This window comes from Mobula hypostoma, chromosome 13, assembly GCF_963921235.1.
Source record: "Mobula hypostoma chromosome 13, sMobHyp1.1, whole genome shotgun sequence".
In the NCBI taxonomy this organism is placed as follows: domain Eukaryota; kingdom Metazoa; phylum Chordata; class Chondrichthyes; order Myliobatiformes; family Myliobatidae; genus Mobula; species Mobula hypostoma.
In genome coordinates this window covers 83538231-83556028 of record NC_086109.1, presented here as the reverse complement: position 1 = coordinate 83556028, position 17798 = coordinate 83538231, and the positions used below count along the sequence as shown (strand labels likewise).

The window sequence follows — 17798 nt, the reverse complement described above, 5'->3', positions numbered from 1 at the left end:
ACGTAGATAAAATTGTAAGTGCATTCCATAAACAACAGTGTGGCATATTATTGATTTCTCAACATGGCCTTTGGCGAAGAAGAAAATTGCAGAACATTATTATAGTAATCATCATCAGTCAGGCTGCTGCGTGTAGAAGGTGGAACATAGCACTCAGTGGTCAATTTATTAGGTACCTCTTGTACCAAATAAAGTGGCCACTGGGTATGGTTGTCGTCTTCTGCTGCTGTAGACCATCCACTTAAAGGTTCAATGCGTTGTGCATTCAGAGATGGTTTTCTTCACACCACCGTTGTAACAGGTGAGAATTTGAGTTATTGTCACCTTGCTGTCAGCTTAAACCAGTCTAGTCATCCACCTCTGACCTCTCTCATTAACAAGGATTTTTCACCCATAGAAATGCCACTCACTGGAGATTTTAGTTTCTTCCACCATTATTTGTAAAATTTGGAGACTGTTCTGTGAAAATCCTAGGAGTTCAGCAGTTTCTGAGATACTCAAACCACTCTGTCTAGTACCAAAAATCATCCATGATTAACGTCACATAGATCACATTTCTTCCCCATTCTAATGTTTGGTCTGAACAACAACTGAACCTCTTGACCATATCTGCATGTTTTTAAGCATTGAGTTACTTCCACATGATTGGCTGATTAGAGAGTAGCATTAATAAGAAGGTGTACAGATGTACATAATATCATGGCCATGGAGTGTATTTTGAAGTTGTATAAGTCATTGGAGTATTGTCTACAGTTTTGGTCACCTTGTTATAGGAAAGATGTGATTAAGCTGGAAAAAAGCAGGAAAGTTTACAAGGGTTTTGGAAGGACTACAGGGCCTGAGCTATAGGGAGTGTTTGGCCAGGCTAAGTCTTTGATGCTTGTTACCTCAGAGAATAAGAGGCGACCTTATAGAAATATTTCAAATTATGAGAGACATAGATAAGATGGTCGGCAAGTCAAGGTAAGTCCAAAGCTAGGAGGCATAGATTTACAGAGAGAGGGAAAAACCTTAAAAGGGACCTTGGGGGGCAAGTTTTAGACACAGAGTGCGGTTAGTACATGGAACAAGCCACGAAAGAAAGTGGTTGAGGCAGGTACAATAACAGGCACTTGGACTGTACATGCTGGGATGGCTCAGAGGGATATGGGCCGAATGCAGGGAATTGAGACTAGATAGGTGAGCACCATAAACACATTGGGCTGAAGGATCTGTAACCATGTTGTATTGCTCTGAAACTGCATTTGTGATATCACTGCAACTATGGAAGATTTTTTTTGAAAGTATCTTTAATGAGTCAAATAGATACAATAATGCTTCTATTCTACTATATTGCTATATATTCAAAAACATTACTTTGAGATCAAAGAGTTAGTCATTCTGACTGACACCTTAGAAGAGGTAGACTGAAGGTTTAACCCCTGAATCTTTTGTGGTGCAATTATGCAAAAGGAAATTGGAGTTTTTGTTGAAACTGTGTTTTTAATTCCAGCAGTGTGTAATATTGGAGGGATGTGAAAACTGATATTAAAATGACTATGTACACTCAGTGGCTACTTTATTAGGTACACCTATACAAGTGCTCATTAATGCAAATATCTAAACAGCCAATCACATGGCAGCAACTCAACATCAGAATGGGGAAGAATGTGCTCTAAATGACTTTGACCGTGGAATGATTGTTGGTGTCAGACAGGGTGGTTCAGGTATCTCAGAAACTGCTGATCTCCTGGAATTTTCGCGTACAACAGTCTGGAATTTACAGAAAATGGTGTGAAAAACAAAACAAAACATCCAGTGAGCAGCTGTTCAGTGGACGAAATTGTTTTGTTAATGAGAGAGATCAGAGGAGAATGGCTACACTGGTTTAAACAGACAGGAAGGTGACGGTAACTCAACTAACCATGCATTACAGCAACGGAATGTAGAAGAGCGTCTCTGAACACACACCACATTGCACTTTGAAGTGGAGGGGCTACAGCCACAGAAGAACACACACGCACTCAGTGACCACTTTATTAGGTATGGAGGTACCTCATAAATGGCCTCTGAGTGTATAGTTAATCCTTCTGAATAGAAGCTTATAAGAGGTGGGCTGAAGATTTAACCCCTGAATATTTTGCACTGCAATTATGCAAAAAAGAAATTGGTGTTTTTGCTACTTTGAAACGGTGCTCTTAATTCCAGCTGTGTGTAGTATTGGAGGGATGTGATAACTGATATTAAAACAACAGGAAACGTGGAGGACTTCAGTGTTGTCAATTACATCAATAATTCAAGAAGAACAAGGAAGAAAGAAGGACTATTATCATAATCACAAAGCCTATTATTGCCTACATTGATTAGAGACATTCTGGTGAAGAAGAAGAACCAGAATGCCAATTAATCAGAAGTAATAGAGGAAGTTTAAGTCCAAGATTTAATTCTGATCTCAGTTGAATTAGTTTATTTCAATGGCCATAGCAAAAGGAAAGCATGAGGAAAAAAACATGTGGGCAGTATTCTGTGATCAGCAATAACATGTTGCTTCATAATATACTTCTAAAACTCCAAACAAAACCCTCCATAAAAGTTGCACAGAAATCTGGTTGACAAGATTTGATATTAGTTCACAAAATGAAGTATTAGGATATCTTCCAAAAACTTTGGTAAAGACAGTTGATTTTAAGAACTACATTAAAGGAGGGAGAGGTGAGAATGCAGAGATATTTAGTAATTCATCTCTACAGCTTGGGTTAAAATAGTAGCACAGGATGGAGAAAGATGTGGACTTCCACATGCAAAACTTGAGTGCTCAAAAGGATTTCAAACTGGAGAGGGTTATGGAAATTGAGATGAGTAAAGCCACAGAGGGATCATGTTGCTGGATCAAGAGAAAATAAAGGGAAAATTGCTGTAATTTATGGTTGAAAATAAAGAGTTGATCAGTGAATGAGGCATATGTTGCAGAACTTGCAATGAACTTTATTTATTAATAGAAAACAAGAGAATGGCAGAGAGAGAATTGGAAATCAGGTCTAGGTGTAATAAATGTGTGGTCTGTGAATAAAAGGTCTGTTTGCTTTCCTGCTTGTACTCTATCCATTTCTGAGTATGAAGATTGGCTACCTAATAATGCACCATATCTTTGAGACATTTGAAGGTAATAATTTGTAAAAATACACTCATGCCTACCTATTACATTTGTACCCTATTATTTTGTTTATTTTTATTTGCTTGACATTTTTGGTCAAAGGGAGTTGGGAAAGCCGGTTTGCTCATGGCTAGTAATTTTATTCAACTTAATGGCAAGAGCAGGCTTATCATTTTTATAATATTTTAAGGTGCCTGCCATGGCTCAGTATGGAATATGTTGTTATTCAAGTCAAAAGGTTTAATTCCATCTCAACAGACATGACGACAAAACTCCTTGGAGAGAAAGGTAGAAAGAAAGAGTTAAAGAGAGACAGAGAGACAGAGACAAAGAGACAAGAGAGAGACAGACAGACAGACAGGTATTTTTCAGGTGGGCATGAAATATTCTATGACCTATCTTAAAGGACACCAATTCTTGGTGAACTTGTCAATAATTAGAAGCCAAATATTAAACCAACTGTTAACTGTCATATTTCTGCTTGTAGAATGTGCTTTGTGCAATCTTTCCTGTGCTTGCTGAAAATAATGATTGAATTTAAGAGATACTTCATGAGATATAAAGCATTTCAGCACATCTTTAAAGGGCTACAAAAAGGACAATATTTAAAACAAGTTTTTCATTTTTGATTATTTGTCAATTTCACTATGTGTCTCAGAGCAGTTGAAAAACATTTAAGATCATGTAAATTCAACATCTGAGACTCAGAATGATGACCACTGGACAGATAATTGTAAATTTATCCAGATTGAGGAGGCTGACAATCACATAGAGACTGTTTCTACTTAACATTGTTTAACTAATGGTAACACATCTGTATTGATTTAAAATGATCATGGGCAAATTATAATTCCATGTTGAAACATTTTGAATATCAATTCCAAATGGAGAAATTGACATTTTGCCTAACAAGTCTATTGTTTAACCCTTTTGCCAATGTTATCATATTGTTCTTTTAGTTATTTCCATACACCTCATCCATGGGATTCCTAATTTCCTTTCATTTATTAGCTTTGAAAAGTCTTGTGTTACATCATCTGAGCCATGGCTGCATCTAGTTACACATAGAAATAGACCATTTGACCAAACAGTTCTGTGCTAGAGCTTAAACTCTGCACAAGCTCCCGTACACCTTATTTCATCACAAACCATTCACTCATCAATGATAACTTGTTTCCTCTTTTGGTATTAAATCAATGTGTGATGATTCTTTGGCTTTATCACTGGGTTTCCAAAACGTTCACAGTGTAATTTATTTGAATTGGACTGCATTTGAACTTCTGATTTCAGAAATTAATTTTCGTTGGAGTTATGCATTAGTTTTATTGTTGTGCAAATGGTTTATTCTTGCCTCCATGATTTTTCAAGCTTTGGAAACATGCAACTAGCGAAATTAACACAGACATTCACAAGATTACTGAATGTAACTTTCTTTCTTGAATATTGATGGCACATTTTTCAGGCCTGTTTTTTTCTCTCTCTCTCTCTCTCTATTTTGTTCACATTCACTTATTTTGTTAATGTTCCTGAAAATGTGAACACCGCTATAGAACTTGCACTAACTCAATTTTTTTCCATGCATTCTTTTGGAGAGCTTCCAAAGACAAGCCATTTACTTTCAAAACTGGAATTTGTGATAATTAAGCCCAATTATTTTAAAAGAATACCCCCTTTGTCTTAATTTCTAATGTATAGTTTGCATTATCAAACCAAACTGTATCAGCTTAAACAACTTACAGAAGATGACAGGATAATAAAACCACATGTATATTCTTAAGATTATATGGGAGCAGAATTAGACCATTTGGCCCATCAAATCTTCACTATTTCATTATGACTGATCCATTTCCCTCTCAGCCCCAATCTCCTGCCATCTCCCCATATCCCTTCATGCCCTGACTGATCAAGAATCCATCAAACTCTGCTTTAAATACACCCAATGCAAACCCAAGCCATAAAACAATGTGTGTTTCTGAAAGTGGAATTACAAATGAATTAAGAAGTTCAAAGTTTAAAGTAAATTTATTATCAAAGTTAGTATACATCATCATATACTACCATGAGATTCATTTTTGTGTAGTTATTCACAGTAGATACAAAGAAACCCAAAGGTATCAATGAAAAACTACACACAAACAAACAAAGATGCATAAAGAGCTGATGTGCATAAAAGACAAATTGTGCAATTGCAAAGAAAACAGATATTAATAACCATAATTAATAAATAATATTAAGAACATGAGTTGTAGAGGCTTTGAAGGTAAGCCTATAGGTTGTGGAATAGCTCAGTATTGAGGTGAGTGAAGTTATCCATGCTGGTTCAGGAGCCTGGTGATTCAAGGATAATAACCATTCCTGTACCTGGTGGTGTGGGATCTAAGACTCCTCGACCTCCATCCCGATGGCCGCAGCAAGAAGAAAGTATGGCCTGGATGATGGGGGTCCTTGATGTTGTGTGCAGATATGGATAATTGATATCCTCCAGAATTTTACTTATCCTAGTATATATTTTTCCAAGCAGGCTGGACTAATCTACTTTACTACTCTGATCTTAAATGTATGTGTTTGAGTCATCCATCTGGATTAAAGACCGGTCCAAATGCATCTTATTTTAATCACATATTGCCATTTGGTCTGACATTTTCAAGCATCATTCCCTAAATGACTTTCTGCGGGATCATTTTGCAGATGTCAGCAGCAGGGACATAGGGTCCAGATTTCGATTTACAGAGCAAAGAAAACTAAAACTGAATGTCATAATTCAGAAGCATTCCACTGCGTGGAGATCATATCATTCACCTTCTAACCAAACTGCAAATCGTTCACAATGCACAAACAGTGCAAATCACGTGTGTTAATTATCTTTAAGATATGTTCAAGAACTACAAAAGAAGTATTATTAATAAACTGATCTACCAAAGATTCTTGCTCTATAACCTCGAGTCCATAAATACGTTGTATTGGGCCCAGATGTTAATGCAATTGACTGAAGTCTGGTTAGTCTTAGACAAAGTAAATCAGATAACACTGTTAAATTAAGGGAGGAAATTAAGACACCAACGTGGAAAAATAATACAATCTGTTTCATATCTATTAAGTATAACCTTCATATGTATTCATATACAGACTACCACCAGTGAATCGGCTTGTTGATATCACAGTAATAGTCTGAATCCTTATACACTGATTCATGAACACCGAAAATAAATCACTTTCTTTTGTGAAGCTGACAGAACGTTCTAATATCTGTTTATTATGAATTGGACAACGAGTTAAACGAGGGGAGAGAAGGTGCTTGGTTTACAGATCGGGCTATATAAAGAGATTTTTCGCGGGGCGGGGGGGGGAGAAACAGATGTGTGTACAATTGATTGTAAATGGTTATAGAAAAGGCAATTTGCTTCGAAGAAAATGGGCCTAAGTGCCTAGAAAAAGGAGAATTGTGCTGATCTAAAGACGGCATTGTGGGGAATGCTATTGAGTTACTGTACACACTGCTCAAATGTAATCAGGCTAGCAGGTGCATTAGCTCGGGCACAATGACTGCAGGCGAACAGACAGCGCTGTCTGTTAATGGAGCTCCCTTAGCACACACGTACAACGTGTCGCTCCCAACCCTTCTCAAAACATACAAGCAAGGCGAGAAATCCATGCCCAGCAACAGCGTTTTTTCAAAAAGAAGCTTTTTAAATAAATTTGCTGCGGTACAGTAAGAATGCAATCAAAACGCCCATGCATCAGATCAGTCCGGAAGAGGAGGACATTTTCAAAAATTGTTTGGGCTATGAAGTGAATTTTGTTCTGCTTTTTGTTGTTGTGATTTGCCTATCTGCAGCAGGCAAACTCACTCTGCAGAATATGACGAAAGCTGTCCTGTCCTTCTTATAGCTCAGATATATTTTTTATCATGGATTCCCTCAATTGTTTTAACCATATTTCATGACCTTTAACCCGTTAGGCGCCGTGATGGGGGTTTCCTTAATTTAATGGAAACACGCTATTTATGTCTTCAAGAAAAGCAACAAAAAAAATCTGGGTTAGACAATGGCTCGATCAGCATCTGAATGACCGTTTCAGAGAGAGGGGTATCCTTCAATACAACTTTCCTTATTCATCCTTTCATGTTAGAATCAGGTTTAATATCACTAATGTCTGTCGTGCAGTTTGTTGTTTTGCGGTAGCAGTACAGTACAATACATTAATATAACTTATAATAACAAACATATTAAAAATTATATTAAATAAGTAGTGCAAAAAGAGGAAAAATTATGAGGTAAAATCCATGGGTTGTTTCATGGTCCGTTCAGAAATCTTGTGGAGGAGGAGTAGAAGTTGCTTCTAAAACGTTGAGTGTGTGCCTTCAGGCTCCTGTACCCCCTCCCTGATGGTAGTAATAGGAAATCGCACATCCTAGGTGATGGGAATCTTTAATGATGGATGCCGCCTTTTTGAAGCATCGACTTTTGAAGACGTCCTCGATGCTGGGGAGGCCAGTGCCCAGGGTGGATTTGGCTGAGTCTGCAACCCTCTACAGGTTTTGCCGATCATTTATTTCCATCACTACAAATTATCATGAAGTTCGTTTTGTAAATTGAAAAATGCATTTTTACCTCAGCTGATCAGTATCCTCTCTAATAAACTGTTGTTCGTCATTATCTCATGAGAGGAAATACCAATTCTTACAGAGTTAAACTCTGCGAATCTTACACTTTCCGTCTTGTCCTATCGGCCTGTGCCTAGAATTATGTAAGTTTGAAGTGTGATTTAGTGAGCAAGAGAATCTTCCTCTTCCCCTAAATTTCGAAATTTAGAAATGCATTTTCTATATTCCCAATTAAAATTGGAACTGACAGGCAGATGTACTTCTTGTCCCTCAGTCATTCAAATTCTAATCTCCACGTGAATAAGCAGTAACAGGGCACCAAGACTGGCAAAAAAAAAATACGTAGGTCTTTTAGTGGTTCCTTCTGGTTAGCATGTGGGAGCATTTAAAATATTTCGTTACTCTATTCTCCACTTACTTGTCTTCATCCCAGATATTCTGACAAGAAATGTTGTAAAGAGAGGCTTCAAAATATATTTCGTATTATTCTTTAAGAGGTGGACTAGACAGAAACACGTGGGATCAACTCTGATTTCCTTTTTTTTGTTCTTTGGGTTTACTCGATGCACCTGGATGCTAAAGGTTTATTGATAGATTATTTCCTGGTGACGCATGACTCATTGTAGCGTCAAATTGTTGTCTGAAATATTGGACAGATTGGAAGTATTTATAATTGCACGGGCTTCCAGAATTCGTAAATACAGACCACAGAATGGAACTTTACATTGAACTATCAGCTACAAAATGGTTCATAATATTTTACAAACCAAGTGTTTATGTACTATGATGAGATGTTCCCCTCCCCACCTTCAATAATTGATACAGTTTATCAATAATGTCAGATGCTCGAATGAATTTATATCTCAGGTTCTCATTCACACAAATTTCTTAACGCAGGATTGGTTCTTTGAACTGGCAGAAGAAACAAACAACGACGAAATTCTAGTCATTGTTGTTTGGGACTGAATCTTCGTGCTTCTATTGTCTCCAGACACTCGCCAATTCTATTCCCCTTTTGCCAGTAAAATGTATTTCAAGCATGTTCAAGTTTTAAGCGAGCGCGAAACCGAACTAAAGCTGCAAATAAAAGATGGCCAGGGTTTTGAAACGATTTGTTGGCTTTCTGATACTGACAGATTTGGAAATCACTTTTAAAATTGCAATACTTTATTTCGACATAATTAATTACCACGTGCTTGGCCGTAGCAAGTATACCAACAGCGAATAAGATTGAAAGTGTCCACAGAATTATTTCCAAACCCATATTGCCATAATAAAGTCTTGAATGCTAGCATTAGTTCCCAGTGAGATTTAGTTAGATCACCACATTTCTTACCAAAGCAAATCGCCTTTGTCCTGTCAAAGCTTCAGACCGTTCTACAATCAGAACACCTTCCTCTCCCACCATAACTATTTCACTTCACCACACCCCATCCCCAGACACCACCAACCCCACCACATACTTCGATTCCCAGTAGACGACCACATTAGAACATCCTAAATTTGAAGCCAACTATCAAAGTTAGAAGATATACATAAATTCTCTTCATTTAAATACATTATGGGGCAACTGGGGCCAAACAAATTGCCTCGTTGGTCTTGATAGATTTAACGCCTTAGTGTACTCTTTATACATATATATAAACACAATGTGATTCTGAAGTTTAAAATCAAATGATTAATTAACAAGATATCACTTCTGTCAATAATCCTACATCGCCCGGAGTTCGGGAGCAATTGGACAGTTAAGGATCACTTACTATACTGAATAATTCCACACAAAGAGCTGAAAAGGTTTATTCCCCGGATGATTGGGTGGTGAATGAGCATTTAAAAGATCTGCCCCACACTCAATGTCTAGTTGATTTTAAACACATTGAAAGCAGTTATTGATCTTGCCTTTTTTTTGGAAAAAAAAATTGATATCCTATCCTGGCGCATTTATTGGCACCTGTATTTTTTTACACTCCTTCTCAGAATCAGGCTGCTCGGATTCCGCAGCGCCATATTCCCCGGTTCGGTAAATATTCTAGTCACGTAAATATTACAATAATGTGCATCTCCAAGAATTTGATTAAAAGGGAGTAAATAAGCAAGAGGGAAGGGAGGCGAAATACAATTTCGATACTTGTTCGAAATTGACCTGGACATCTGTTACAATCGAATTTCCGAACCCTCGGTCGTATTTGGAGGTTGGCCGATGACTTCAGAATTATCCCTCCGAGCTCAGACATCGTGATATACGTTGTTGCATAATCTGAATAAAAATAAATCTGACAACGAGATGTCCGGTGTTAAACACGCCAAACGCCATTCACGGACACATTCAATCCGTTGCGCAAGCGTTTGGGCGTCTGTTTCAGTTGGTACATTTTTAACTTCACAAGTCTGTATTTAAGGATTTTGCCCCAGTGAATTGGGAGCTTAGGGTTGAAATCTCCACTGCTATACAAAAGTGGCAACCTATAAAATAATCACCCCCTTCCCGCTTGTCTTAGGGGCCGAAGACATCCCAAATGCAACACGGCATCGCATTTCTGCTGTCTGACGTTAAGCAGCATCGAGAGCCGTATTCAGAAATTAGTGGATCAGATCTGATTCAACCAATCCGATAGAATCACTGCCCAGTCAATGGTGGAAAGGGTATCGCACAGGAAGCGCCGTCATTCGTCGAATTATTTGTGGACGCATGGGGCTTCGAGGCGTTTTTAGTCTTTGCCTCGTCTATGACGGTTGTAGTTGGGAATTCATTGCTAGTTCACAGCCTAGCTAGCTTTGATTCCTTCTCCCCCCTCCACTCCATTCATACACAACACAGACACTGTTCTCGCCCAGCAGGTCGCATTGCTGCGACTCTCCAATTCCCTTATGCATAAAACAACGCAAAAATAAAGACAAGTTGCAATATCAATAAGCTGTAAGTGTGCTACTGTCCAAATAACTCGCGTAAGATGAATTGAAATAATTTGCCTTTAGTCAATTAGCAATTAATTTCAGGTCTTAATGTTGCGAATTGAAATACAGTATCCCGTTCTGAAGCCTGAACAGTTGTAAGCACAAAAGTTCTTCCATCTAAGTCGCTCTCTCGCTCTCTCTCTCTCTCTCTCTCTCTCTCTCTCTCTCTCTCTCTCTCTCTCTCTCTGTCTGTCTAGGCAACTGCAATAGGCCAACCTCAGATTTGGCCCGCGAGCCACCTTATGGCCAGAATGTGGGGCGGGCTGACCTCTGTTGTATAGGACACACCATAAATGAACACAAAATAAACCCAAGGCTTTCAGCCTATTTCCGGACAACTAAGCCATCTAACATCCCTGACATGTAAAGCTGTTGGTAGGATAACTCCATTCAGTAACCGTGACCTTTTTAAAAAACACGAGCTCTGTAGGACCCCTAGGCCGAATTTAATCTCTGTCCATTGCTATATAACTAATTGATCTGTTGACCGAGTGAATGCCGAAATTGAAATGGTAGTTCCGCCTTTGGTATTAAATTACTAGCTGATCAGTACAGTTCCAATGTAAGTTTTCTTTTTTAAAAAAATTAAGGATAAAATATTTAAAACCATGACAACGGAGCACAGCTCAACGATGACCTGCTGTCTCCGAGAGTAAACTAGTCTTATCGTTTTCTTTATTACTAAACGTCTAAATAAAATTAGTGTAGGTGCTATCAAATTGATCGTGCGAAATGTTAGATCATGCATCTTCCAGGTTACTTATAATAGCTTTCCATTCATTTTGTTTTTCATCAGAAAGTATTAGATTTATAATGATTCAATGAGAGCTTTCAGTTTAAGGCAACTGACTACTAATCTAGATTTAAACAAAGAAATGGCAACAATTTCAAAATTGTTATTCCTGCTTTAAATCACAGGTCAATGAAATATATTAAAGTTGATTTAAATAAGTTCAAGAGGCATCCCCTTCCCGGCACTGTACACTGCGATTTATGCACGTACTCATTTGACGAATCTTGCCCCGTGTCCATTTGAAAAACTCTGTAGAGTTAATAATAATCGATTAAACGGATTATTGTTCGATTCAGCAATGACACTGCTTAAAAAAGACCGTGTTCGAAATGAGAGGGCGGCTGGCTGAGGTGACATTGCTCTGGACGGTTAGGAATTCAGCTGACATTGTGTCAGAGGCAACCTCATTGTGGAACCGGCTAATAGCCCTAGCTCTGGAGGTTTGTACCGGGTCAAACGGTGTCACTACCCAGATAGCAACCGCCAATGACCTCTGATTTATGCAAAAATCGGGCATGCCTTTCCTTCTCTCTGAAATACCGGCGAGCACTAACATTCCACAACACAGGCACTTCGAGATCGACTTCTCAGTGCCCACAACAGCAGTAACGCCTCTGACCCCAACACACACACACACACACACACACACAAACTCCCACCCCCACCTTCAAAAAAAATGTAAGTAGCCCTAGCACACGCACAGGCACACATTCCTTACCTTAACTTCAACATCTCTCTTGTGTTCGCTTTCATCCCATTGTCAAAGTTGTACAAAGTTTAGAGACTTCGAGTTTGCACTGATACTGAAAAGTTAACAAACTTCCCCCACCCCCCAACACCACGGTTAATTTTCAAAGTAAACATCCCGGCACTGTGTTGCTACCATGTGTTGCGTCTTTTCCTCGTGACTCGGTGCCAATCAGGCTGAAACGAGAGTGCGCGTATGATTATGGCAGAAATTTCGACAAGAGGATAATTTGAGTCTCAAAACCACAACAGTGCTGTTTAAGTTTGATGCACAGGCTCCCAGGCAGTTCCAAGTACAGGGTAGGAATAAAGAGCAATTGTTGGGGCGGACAAAAGGCCCGAGACGGGGGCGAACTGAGCTCTCAATAAACCCATGAACTTGCACTTGAACTTGGCTGTCCATTCGGCTTCAAATTCGCCACAATTCTATCTAAAAAGAACGCACCGAACACCTTAGAACAACGGACTTTCTTCAACGCGCACCTGCTGTTCTGAAGCATTCAGGTCGAAATATTATTGAATATGAACAGATTTCATTCCATCACGGACTAACTACACAAAAAAGAACGAAATGCATAAACTATTGTATACAGCTGATTTAATTTGCGGTCAGATAACCAGATCGCGAAAAAAAACAGCCGGGAAAACACAGAATTTACAGAGATATGATAATTCTGGAATGATTTGCCCAAAGTGAAATTTGCAGCTGAAATCAATCACATACTTAACCACTCGGGCAATATATTGAGATTTAATATTGCTGTGAGGCCTTTCAAGAGTCGGTATAGTCACGATGGCCCGAGTGGTTTCTTTCAGAAGTTTCCAGTCTCTAGTAAATAGTATTTGTTAATATTGACATATTAAGCAGGGACGTTCAACCAATTCAGGCTTAGTGAACATAGTTACATACATTTTAAAAGATACTGGAAGAAGACCACACCCTTAATCCTCACTAACTGACACCAAATAAACCTTCATTCAAATAATTGTCCAGACTTAACAGGCGTGACCGACTCAAGTGGTAAAGATCTTCGCTGAGAAGACACCTTTTGTCTGAGCACTGGCGTAAAGTTACTTTTTTTAATATAAATGACCACCTGCTTCACCTAATGATAAGAGTGGTTCTGATACACGAAGTTACTTAAAATCTTTAATAAATGTTCTCGCGGCGAAAAAATAATCCTTGAAAGTTTTGGAGTTTCAGCACAAAAGTTCAGATGTTTTGTGAAGTGTCTGAGTCTGAAGTAGGGTAGTAATTTTCTCTAGGTGCGTTATGTTCATTGAGAGTTTACACAGTCGCATGGGTAACTAACTGGTCGATGCTGCCTTTCTCTCAGACACACTCTTTCTCTGTGTGTTTGTATGTGAGTGTGTGAAAGAAGCACTAATGGGATTCCAAGCACGTCTTCTGTCTCCTTCTGCCATTCGATAGTTAATTAAACAGCTAATGGCAGCTGCCGATGAGGTCATTTCATGCAGTTTTCATGCAAATCCGCTAAATTCAAAACAAATTTAAATAAAAAGGTCTTTGTAGTCCGCTGTTCCTTGTTGTTTTTCAAAAGCCCCAAGTGCATTACTTGGAAAAACTTTCCAGCCTCCAAGTCCTCAAAGAAAATTCAGGCGGAAAAAGACCGATTTCCATTTCCCCCCACAATAAGCGCATGTCTGTCTAATATTTAAATTCGCCGGCCCTGAGATGCATTCAGCATTAGCAAGCGAAATGCATCATCTGGAGTGGAAGGTACAAATAAGTATTAAAATAATTGTAAAAGTTATTCTGAAATTACTTTCATTCCTGGTTAATCCAACGCAATGAAATTTGATCGCAAGAATTTGAACGGTGATGCCCCTTCAGCCCCAATTTCTACTTGGTAAGACTCTTTTGTCAACGAGGCTAAGTGGATTTAGTCTTTAGTTCAGCTTCATTTTCTAAGAAGCAGGTTCCAGCTGTTGATCATCTATAAAGAAATAGATCCCGATGCCTGGTCTGGAGGATCAAAGTTCAAACTTCAAAGTGTATTTATTATCTAAGTACCTATGTGTCACCATATTGCACTGATTTCCATTTTCTTGCAGGCATTCACAGGAGAACAAAGAAACGCAATCGGTGAATAACTACACACATAAACTGAGAAACAACCAACGTGCAAAAGAAAACAAGTCGTGCACATGTAAAAAAACTAATAATAATAATAAAGAAGAAGAAGAAGAAGAAATATGCTGAATTAAAAGAGGAAATTGAATGACTTTGGAACATGAATGCGGTATACATTGTCCCGATAGTAATATCTACATTTGGTGTCATCCCAAAGGCATTAGACCATTGCATTAAACATTTGGGGCTACACAGTAATATCTATGTAAATACTAAACACCACTAGAAGAGTCCAAAAATTCCCAGCAATTGACAAATCAGCGTGCTTGGCTATGCCCGTAGCTCAGGTTTAGCAGCTCGAGCTGAGAGGAAAAAATAATAATAAGTAAATAATACTGAAACATGAGGTGCAGAGTCCTTGAAAGAGAGTCTGTAAGTTATGGAGTCAGTTCAGTGTTGAGGTGAATGAAGTTCAAGAGCCTAATGGCTGGAGGGGTGGTGTAGGATCTAACCTGTACCTCCTTCCTGATGGCAGCAGAGAGAAGAAAACATGGTCTGGAATGATGGGAGCCCTTGATGATGGACTTTGCTTTCCAGTGGTAGCGCTCCTTGTAGATGTGCTCATTGGTTATAACTATAACTCCTTGTAGAGTCATTGGTGGTAACCATAATTCCTTGTAGATGTCCTCAAAAGTACTCACCATAACACCCATCCACACACTTTCTCCAGTGTCTAGATAAAGAGTAAGCCCTATTTGCATTCTCAATTAGCTTCACGTAACACCTTGACAAGTCAGGTGGACCAAGATAAGATGCATGTGTAACCGAATGGGGAAAAGGGCTTCGGGGAGGTCGAAAGACTGTTTATTTGTAACTATATTGCTCCCTAAAGACGGAAGCGTGTCTTAAGGTACTTAGCTTGTAATTGTCAAATTTGAGTGAGCCATACAGCGATAGCATAGCTACTAAGCAGAAATTCGGTCAGAGGGCCAAATGTGAAAGTGTGAGACGCGGACGGTATGGGAATACAGCTCGGGCACCAGTGGCGAGGGTCAGAAATCTGGACTGTGCAAACTCTTTCCTCCTTAACAATAGTGATGCAATTAGATTATGAAGACACGCAGTCCTCTTTTATTGTCATTTAGTAATGCATGCATTAAGAAATGATACAATATTCGTCCACTTGTTCCTATTTATCAAGAGAAAACAACAAAATTGTGCAAAATTATTTTGCTCTTGATGTTCAACGCTGATACGGAAACTATTGTAAGAACAGTAGATGGTAGAAATACTCTGCAGATGAAGCAGCATCAGTGGAGAGAGAAACACAGTGAACGTTTCAGGCCAATAACTTTTCACCAGTTCTGTTTTTATTTCCGATCGTCAGCAATTGCAGTATTTTGCATCCGTCTTAGTTTTACGCAGACTATGCTGCTGTTGTTTCTAAATCTCGATCCTTTTTTTAATCAGCCATGCAATTTCTACATTTCGCGCAGTAATCTCATTAACGAAATATTAAATGTGGATATATTCCATTTCCAATGGCAATACTTGCGATTCATTCCCTCCCACCCCCACTCAGTTCAATTTAACTCAATCAAATCTCTGACTTTAACCTCCAGAAAGAAACTTAGTTAACTGAACTTCGAATTGCACGTGTGGTGAATGGCGGTGCATTACAAAGCACTTCACACAGCAATAACCTTGCTTTGTTTGGGTTGCTTCACCATTCTGCTTGTTGGCATTTGCTGCATCTGAACCTCTGAAGGAGGCTGTTATTAAATAACTATGCATCTATGAGAAACCAATAGTATTTCAAACTTTACACTCTATTACATCATCGCTCTGTTCACGAAAATCTATATCTTCAGATATTCGAATATGATCATTAAAATGACACAATCAACGATGTATGCATATTTAGGTATCTAAACACAATTATATATTTGTATGTACTCAAAGGGTTGTAAATGACAATAATATCTACTTAAATATTACTTGTACACACTCCTATTGCCAATTCCATCCAATAGAACAAGAAGGAATAAACAATGTAATTTAGTAGCTAGATATAACAGCTTCCTTTGGTTAGTTTGCGTACAGGGTAAAGGTATGGCAAAATAATTTTTAAAATAAAATTATAATTTCACGGTCAATTGTATCGACCGAACAGAGTTGTTATTTTTAAGATCAAGCTTGCTTTGACTCAAGTATTTTGGCACATCTTCGTTTCTTGATGAGGCAGCGTTTCATGCCGATTTCAATCGAAGCGTTTTAAATGCCAGCTTAAGATCTCACTCAGGTAGACACTATCACCTTCGCTTTAGGACCTAACTTCAGATCAGGGATTAAACTTTTACAGAGTGGATCTGCCGTTAAGCAATGATCTGCTTTGCGACTGGTGCCTTTGCCCCACGCTTTTGATCATTTCCCGTGGTTTCTGGTAAAAGTGGGATTGAAATTTATGTTTTATTCATTTCTATATATGCAGATTATCTCCATAAAAAGTCAATTGATTCTGATCCGAGGCGTTTAATTTGATGAACAAATGGATAAACTGTGTATGAAGATTACAAACTTGCACTTTTCACCGGACTGGCTGTGAGGGTGTTTCGCCGAAAACCAGTCGCTAGTGTATTTTTCGTCTTAGCTTCAACTACAATTTTCTCTAAAATTCTTTAAGGTTTACGGGCCATGCCTAGAATTTGATGCACTTCCTGTTAAATGCGTTGGTATTAGGCTTACTGCGTTGAACTTCTCATCCTGAAATCACTTCAGAGTTTGCTGGACCAGGCCACCTTTTCTTCCTTCTCTTGTCTAGGACCACCAGAATTAACAGAATTAACCCCAATCAGGTCAACCAATTAAGAAAGCTATTGGTTTTATTGAGATTCTCCCTGCCAAATGCTGAGTTTTTGCAAACAACTGACTAAGTAAGTGGTATCATGGTCTACGACTTCTTTGGAGCTTCGGCGCCGTAAAATTAACCGTAGTACTTGTAAACCGAAAGCCGAAACGCATTTTAGATCATAAACAAATATCTGTATATCACCCTTCTTTGTTAAAGTTCATTTTGCTAATCAAACCCATTCTCTTGTCCCATGTGCTTTCTGATACAGAATAATTATCACTTCCAGAGTTAGAAAAGAGGAATATGTCATATTCTGTGATAGTGGGCTCCTGGCAGGTGGTTGCAAGAAGATATTTTAAAAATTGGGTCGCTGCAAATGTCAATGCAATTGTCATTGAAATGGTGACGATAAAGATTTTTATAGCCACGCACAAATGTAAGTGAAGTGTCATCCTATAATAAAGACCACAGGTGAATATCACCGATTTAGAAAACACATGGATATATACAATGCTTAACCTGTAAAGGTTGCGGTTATTTATATCTTGTGCTATGATACGACTGCACAAATTTCCACTTTGCTGGTCAACAACAGACCCTTAGAGACAATAGTGAGTGTAC

The 17798-nt window shown here is 38.5% G+C and overlaps 1 long non-coding RNA gene across 1 annotated transcript in view; it reads right to left on the bottom strand.

The window, feature by feature from the left end:
• Positions 1-12427, bottom strand: part of LOC134355993 (uncharacterized) — a 203739-nt gene extending 191312 nt beyond the window's left edge. The window contains exon 1 of the long non-coding RNA XR_010020250.1: positions 12203-12427. This is a non-coding gene — a long non-coding RNA (uncharacterized LOC134355993). The remainder of the gene's footprint in view (positions 1-12202) is intronic.
• Positions 12428-17798: the final 5371 nt, after the last annotated feature.